Here is an 8,194-nt window from a genome sequence, read left to right as displayed (position 1 = left end):
GTGTGTGTGTGTGTGTGTGTGTGTGTGTGTATATGTCAATTTTTGAAGTAAATGGCCTACAAATAGCAGAGTTGTTGTGCGTAAAAGTTGATTCATAAAAGTAGGCGGCGGGCCAGTTCATGTTTTGACAGCAGAGATATGTGATATTATGTCAGCCAGTCGTGATTATAATCAAGACATGGCATAGTTTCTTTCTTTTACATTGCGGCTCGGAATTTAAGACACGAACGGATTGTTCTATTGCCAGTGGGGATGAAATGATTTAGATAACGTCTGTATTTGTGTGTGTGTGTGTGTGTGTGTGTGTGTGCGCGTACGTGCGTGTTTACTTTGTCCCCCAGCTTCCTGTGTGACCTCATCAGCAATTACAGTCATTGTTTTTCCTCATAAATAATAATTTCCTTCCGTCATCTGTTTCATCAGAGGTCAGGGAGATACAATCACACATCAATAATAACACAAATACATTAGGTTCTTGTAATAATACACTACAAACCCACTGCTAGGCTACTATATTAATAATAACAATAATAACAATAATAATAATAATAATAATAGACTAGATTTAAACGTGTTGTTAATTTATTTGAAATAGCAGCACATTGAAAGGCTGTTTAGAAACAACAAGAGCATATACAAGATACCATTTTACAATATTAAAGTGTGTGTGTGTGTGTGTGTGTGTGTGTGTGTGTGTGTTTACTATTTCATAAAGGCCTGTATCATCAAAAAGCTTTGGTGTCATATTTTGCTTCCACTTTGATTAATCTCAGTGTAATCTGTCCAGAAATAGCCGCGACTAACAGGCTACACTAACCTTTCATCCTGATAACAACAAAATAATGAAAGAAATAAAATGGCAAAATACAACTGAAAGGAGGAAAACACACACACACACACACACACACACACACGCACACACGTTATATCCATAAATAATAAATGATTAAAAGAGCTTAATGTGTTGCCTGTACAATGCAGATGCCCAGTGACTGATTAAAAATGCCACAGGCGAGTCATGCTGCGGTAATAGTGACATACAGGCTATATTACCGCTTAAATGCTCCTTTGTACATTTTGAAACCGGTAGCTATAGCACCGCAGGTTGCCAGTCATTTGTCACCTTTCTAGTCTTTTCAAGAAAAAGATCTGCTATTCTGTCAGCATGAGAACCAACTCGGCTTCTTAGAACAAAACGAGGGCGTCAAATTCTGCTTGTCGAGCGCGTGAAACTTGATTTCCTAGAATGATTAAAAATGAGAACATAAAGCTGTCGGATAACTCAGCTATTTCTTCGAGTGAAATTTTCTTTTAAAAACATGATAAGAAAAAATATATATATATACCACTTCGTATTTTGTGTCATTCTTCCCAACGAAAAAAAAATAAAAATAACAGAAGCAAAAACAAAACGGTCTGCCAATTGACTGGCTCGTGATCTTATCAGTGTCTATATCGCTTCTCGCCAGACGCACTGATGTAATCTTTCATTTAGCGTCCAGGGCCTTTTCACCTCTTATAACCTACCGCCTATATGGATCCCCAACAGAAACAAAGCCATACATATGTTGGGCTAATTTATAAATTCTGATTGAAACATGAAATTGAGTTATTAACACAAAACCGTACCTGGATTCAAATTTGAGCTCACAATTGAGCCAGAATCTTAAAGTTTGTGTGACATCTCCCGTAATCAAACAAAATCTGACACCACATTCAGATGGAAGCTCAGTAGGCCTATACCAGCTGTCCCCTCTTTGTCACGCTCAAGGCCGGTGGTGTTTTTTTATTTATTAAAATAAAATAGTTTTACAATAATTTAATAAAATTAGCAAAATCTCATTTAACCATAGCGAGCGTGGCTATTTTTTCAAAACAGGAAAAAGTGCATAAAAACGTTGTTATTAGCCGTTTGCGATCAATACATGGGTGTGCGAGGTCTCTCTCGCGCTCTGCTCTTCGCATGCAAATAACCGAGGTCTTGGCCCCGCGACAGTGTGCCTGTGATGCCCTTCATTTGGCATCACTGTCATCGTAACGGCTCGGTTCTCTCTATCAAGACATATCGACCAAAGACGAGATGGAGGAAACTAATGACGGAGGGAGGGAGGGTGGAGATGCAGCCACAGCAAACCCAACTCCTTTTTTCCTTCTTCTTATGACCCGCCGGCAAGGTAATCAGATCAATTTCACGGCTTGTATTGGATTCTGCCTATACCGCCAACCTGAGCGGTAGGTAGGCCTAATATGTCGTTAAAAACCCTCATCTACGCTATTTTGGGGGGGCCGGTTTTGAGTCATGACCTAGCGACATATCTGTGGAAATGCAGTCGGCTGTCGTTGAGCCTTTTTTACACAGGCTATTAATCCCAAGTGAAACGTGTGAAGCGGAAACGGCGACCGTCGCTAATTATTAAGCTAATTCCTCTTGTGGCGAAAGAAGTAGGCTAACATCAAACGCTGCCGCTAACAGCGACGTTAAAAGCACTCAATGGCGGACGTTGTGGATATATTGTAGCCAGTATTTTTTCAACGCTATCCAGCCCCGTTACTTGTTTAATTTTTTTTTTTTTTTTCAAGCAAGTGCAGCCGATGAGGAGAGAAATGAATGTGTAACCAGCAGTTTCCTCTTTGGCTTGAATGAAGTCCCACACGTCCGCTGCTTTTTATTTCGTCGTTTTACGTCGTTTATTTGCATGTAAGCTAACATGCAAGCCCGCTCACAAAAGTTTCCCATCATTCACAGAGACATGCGACATCAGTGAGCTCTCATTTAGGCTACTCAGCCTGCGAGGGGAGAGACAGCCGATTGGACAGAGCATTTAGGATGCACCGGCTTCAGAGCAAATCTAAATATTTACTGACCTGTAGTGGACGCTAGACGAGTGGAGGCTTTTTTTTCTGCAGATGTGAAGAAAGAGTGACATAGAGATGGAAGCGCCGATGGCATTTAGAGAGAGAGAGAGAGAGAGAGAGAGACAGACAGAAAGAAAGAGAGTGTGAGAGTGAGAGCCGTGGACGGGAAAGAAGAAAAAAACCCTCTCACAGTGGTGGTGGTGGTGGCGATGGTGGTGCGCCCTCTATCCCGGAGTCACATCATCATATAACACTCGAGGAGAGACACGAGCGCACATAGGCTACCGGGCAAGCTGCACGCGCATGTGGGCCAACCAAAGGCGGCCTTTTTACCGTACTTACTGTAGTTTACTGTGCACGCCACCTCTTCCGGGTCTGAACGCATCACTGGTTAGAGGTACAGAAACCAATTAAAAGCAGTACAACCAATAGGAATGAATTATAGTCTTGCAATATCACAATATAAGAATGTATTACTATTATATTTTCAAACATTAAAAACTCCCTTTTTTTTTTAATCACAAATGCATTTAGTTAATTTAGTATTTTGTATAGCCTACTTTTTATGATTTTTTTTTTTTTAATTAAGGTGAAGCAAGTGCAACACCTGGCCATTTTAGGCGACGCCCACTGCCACGAGCCAAATATAAATACACCCCTATAATCAGGTGTTAATGAGCTGTAAATGTGGGGCGTAACATACTTATTTACGTGGTTTCACATAAGAGAAATCCGTTTTAGTGGTTCAAATGTAGACCTTTTTATATGATGAATGTGGTGTGCCTGAGCAATGATTATCTATAGAGCTAACTTATAAGAATGGCGCTCTGCAGATACTTCACTCCATCTGTGACACACAAAATGTTGCACCTCCTTTTGTGTTGGAAGAGGAGCCTTTTCTCTCCTCTGACACAAAGGACAGATGAAGCCATAGCTGGTGTCTAATCACCAGCGAAGATCCGCGCCAGACTCCACAGCAATTAGAGCTACATTTGAAAAATGTGTAAGCAAACAAATCTGAAATCTTCCCATATGAGTATGGTAATGCAATCGGAGCTGCACTGTGACCTGGTGTATTTTTTTTGTTTTCAGCAGTTGTTCTGAAAACGGCAAAAACCATCTTCCACATGCACCCCCCACTAACCCGGAGCACATAGAGGCCTGCTAGCCTGCTTATTGACACCATGGTTCATTGAAAGGAGCACCAAGCAAATCCGATCCTTCTCTCTGTGAAATGCAGGAGAGGAGAGGAGAGGAGAGGAGAGGAGAGGAGAGGAGAGGAGAGGATGCTGCAGGCTTTGTATCTCTCATGGTGCGCCTTGACTCTTCGAAGGAGAATGTAAACTGATCACACCCAAATCTATCTTTGGGGTAGAAATTCAATCAAGGTAATAAATGAAAGATAATTGGCGCAAACGTCGTTGTATTAACTTACGAATACATGCGTCCACAGCCAAATATGTCTTTTTTTTTTTTTTTTATAAACCCAATGAATAATTCAGTATTTCCACGCCGGTTATAAGGGAAGCTTTTCCTTTATGGAATTAGTATTTCAATATCTTGAATAGAATTACAAATTAACACATCCAGATAGTAATGCTTTATTAATCTGCCTTTTGACGTAAATAAAGTGCTTATTTTGGGAACGATTAGCTCTTACTTTCAATGTAAAGGTGAAGGTAATATGCGTCTGTGATAAATGTGCATGCTGATTGCTTTGATATAATAAGCTAATGAAAAACAACGGCTAAACCATATTTATTCCGCAGATAATTACAGCATATTATAGGTGTAATAAAAAGATTAATTATGGGGAAAATAACGAGAATCAATTTGGTCTTGTTCAGTCAGGATATAATTACATAAAGGGAAAAAATACATTTTCATTTCGAAAAGGAGTGGATATGAAATGACGTGCATTTTTTTTCCTTCTTTTTTTGTAAGAGGAGGGGTGCAGATTTCGTAGAGTCAATCCTTATTAATTGGAAATGGAGACTGTAAGTGGTTTAGGCTTTACCTTACGTACTAGCACACTGCATCACCTTGTATGTGTGTGTGTGTGTGGTGTGTGTGTGTGTGTGTGTGTGTGTGTGTGTGTGTGTGGGGGGGGGGGGGGGGGGGGGGGGGGGGGTGGGGTGGTGGTGGTAGAGCAGTAGTCTCCGTTTTGCATGCACTTCCCGAACCGGGCTATATCGGGAGCGCGAGCGTGATGCCAAAGTCCAAAGTCACGCTCCTCTTCTTCCCGCGCGCGCCGTGAGAATCGCGTGATTAAGTAGAATTTGACGCGAGCTCCCGCGTGACAGCAGAGGCTGACAACAGCTAAGCACAAACCCTCCGGTACACGGGGCCGAAATAACAAGCGGAGCCTGCGCACACTGGCCTTTTATTCCGCCAATTCTATCCCAGATATATCGAATCTCTCAGCAGATAGAACTAGGAGTCATAACGTCACCTTTATATTCTGATTAAATACAGCAGCTTTTTTTTTTTTTTTTTTAGATACACTTTTTTTATTTCGCAGTTTCAAATCGAGCAGCCGCACAACATCCAGTGGAGCAACGCTTTATCTGGAACCCACCCCTTGTACCGTGGCTTTTTCTGCCCCGTTAGTGCATTTAAACGGAGTAAATCATTTACGGTCACCCGCTTTTATAGCCTCCTGGTGTAGCCTAAATTTTATTAGACACTTCCCACTCCAAATGTGAAATAAACGCTGCCGTATATATCTCCCTTTTCTCCCCTGCCTACATGATTCTTCGCTGTAAATGTCGAATAAGATGACCTTAATTTGAGACAAAACACCTCCAAAAATGTATGGGCCACGTATTATCTATTTACTTATTTATTTTCTCAATGTGTTTTATTATTCTCGCCCTGTGCACACTCCAAACGTTAAGCCAATATGTGTGTGTGTGTGTGTGTGTGTGTGTGTGTGTGTGTGTGTGTGTGTGTGTGTGTGTGTGTTTTACGGCGGCTTCTCCCTGCGATTTTATTTTTAAAATATTAGGCCGAGGTGGGGAGAATTATAAACGACTCCGCTCTTATCTGCTCCCTTCACGTATCCAGGATCACAGAAGCTGATTAAGAAAGAAGTCACAGCCAACGCTGGATTCATAATGATTTGGAATAATGAATCCTTATCTCCCCTCTGCAGATTATCAGCCTTTCAGCTCGCCATGTTTTGTTACATGGGATAATTTATTGCATCTAATACATCACAATGAATCTGATGGGGGAAAGTGATGGCCATGTTACGAGAGAGGCTGCTTCTTTTTTTTATTTTTTTTTCATCCCGGGGCAATGAAATGCCTTTACGATTTTTAATTGGTAAAATATAGGGGGGGGGGGGGATCTGATAAAAAAAAAAAAATAGAAGCACAGAGGTATAATCTTGCCTGCTAGTGTTCCAGCAGCACTCTGCACTATAATTAGTGTGTCAATTTCAACCTGAAATTAACAGCATCGACCTGCCATCTCTGCTTACGCCGGTGGAGTCAGCTAGATCCTAATTTCGCATGATTTATTTTTCACCAAGAAGAGATAATTAATCATAAACACTGAAAACAGTGCAGCTCAGTGGAGATAACAAAATATTTGCATCTAAAAAGATTCGATGAAGCCAATCCGTTCCCAACAGCCCTCCTCCCTCCATCTCGAGCCCTCCTGCTCCAGCCACTGCTGCTGTTCTCATGAGTACCTCCAAGATCTTTTTTTTAATTTTTTTTTTTTTAATTTTTGCATGATTCATCTTTGGGTGGCGAAGTATCATTAATCACTACATTGGGTTGGGTGGGGCATGTGGTCCCCTGCCTAAACAGCGGCCACAGTGTGGGGAACTGTAATTGTTGGATTGTGGTTGTGTATGTGCATGGTGGTGTCACTGTTGTTGGGAAGTGTGCCATCTTTCTTTTTGTTTTATTAAAAGGGGGGTTAGCTTAGTGTAGGCTGACAACCACCAGGATGCAATGTGCAGTAGCTAATATAATAAGAATAATAATCATAGTAATTTATATATTGGTTGTTATTATTATTAACATAATTTTTTATTGGATCATCATTCTTTGTTTGGAAGTCATCATTGGCACAGTGCCCGTGCAGCTCTGAATTTTTGGATGGCGCTATGTTTAAACTTGGGCATGCTCACTGTGCCAGGATAAATTTGCATTTTATTTGCAGCTGTAATTAGCTGATCAGCATCTCTCTCTCTCTCTCTCTCCCTCCCTCCCTCCCTCCCTCCCTCCCTCCCTCCCTCTCTGCCCATCTTTCTTCTCATTATGATTTTGTGTTCTTGCTGCCTCTTTCACTGCCTCTCCCCAATCCCTCATTTTCCAATGTCCTGGCAGCGCCACCAGATGTTTATCAGTTTTATACCCAGGGACACTGCCATGTCAAATAAACCGAGGATGGACACTTGCAGGCGGCTGGGTATCCAGGCAAGCCCTCCCTCCCTTTCCTCTCCTCCTCCTCCTCCTCCTCCTCCTCCTCCTCCTCCTCCTCTTTCCAGGCTGAGCAGAATAATCCTGGACTGGGTGGCCACTGGGAGTCCAGTGAGGGTTTCATATAGAAAGAAAAACAACCAGATCACATAGGTTGCTGCTTAAAAGGGGGTCTCTAGAATAGCCTGAATGCATTCACCCTGAAAGAAAATCTTTTGTCTGTGCAGACACAGGCCATATGATGGGAGGCTGATGCTGCAGCCCAGATACTGTAGATAGAGATGTGGTGATGAGTTTAATGAGATGCAAGGCTGGGGAGTTGGGGGACAAACAGCCAGTCAGGAGTCCTCCCAGGAGACACCAGCACAATGCAACCTGCCAGTTATCTGCAGGGGAATGTACTCTCACTTTAATGAGCAGTCGTTTATTAAAAAAACACACACTCTTTTAACCTCATAATTGAAAAATGGCTTTGCAGGAGCGCCTCGACCTCCCACATTGCAGCGGCTGTGCAGCTCCACTACAGAGGACGTATACAGTAGCTATCTCAATGTAGATCACCTGTGTGGCAACAATCACAACAACACGTCAGATGGTTTTGCAGAGTCCCCTGTTGGCCATGATATACAAATATTTATCCACTGATAAGGAACCGCTACGATGGCAGATAACCTTTTTTTCCACAGCGTCAGGAGTCTTTGTCTGTACAGTCTCAGCAATTACTAAATATTTCCCTTTGCCTTCCTCTTTTCACTCTATAAACTTCTCTCTTGGTTTGAATTTGTTAAAGCGTTATTAGGAGACTCCCTAAGCCGCTTTAGTCAATGACTATTTGTGGGGTTGTGGAGAATAGAAACAAAGCAGAGGAGAGGGGAACCAGAGTGGGAGGAGGGTTTGCAAAA

At 42.0% G+C, this 8,194-nt stretch overlaps 1 protein-coding gene and 1 long non-coding RNA gene across 3 annotated transcripts in view; one reads left to right on the top strand and one right to left on the bottom strand.

Annotated features, from left to right (window-relative positions):
• Nucleotides 1-3,114, bottom strand: part of gata3 (GATA binding protein 3) — a 15,812-nt gene extending 12,698 nt beyond the window's left edge. The window contains exon 1 of the mRNA XM_032504838.1: nucleotides 2,866-3,114. The gene's annotated coding sequence lies outside the window, so the exon portion shown is untranslated. The remainder of the gene's footprint in view (nucleotides 1-2,865) is intronic.
• LOC116672873 (uncharacterized) overlaps nucleotides 1-8,194 on the top strand; it is a 71,333-nt gene that overhangs the window by 414 nt on the left and 62,725 nt on the right. The window lies entirely within an intron of this gene.

Source organism: Etheostoma spectabile, chromosome 23 (assembly GCF_008692095.1).
Source record: "Etheostoma spectabile isolate EspeVRDwgs_2016 chromosome 23, UIUC_Espe_1.0, whole genome shotgun sequence".
Classification (NCBI taxonomy): Eukaryota; Metazoa; Chordata; class Actinopteri; order Perciformes; family Percidae; genus Etheostoma; species Etheostoma spectabile.
The sequence above is the reverse complement of the archived record's forward strand: the minus strand, read 5'-3'. Positions and strand labels throughout refer to the sequence as shown.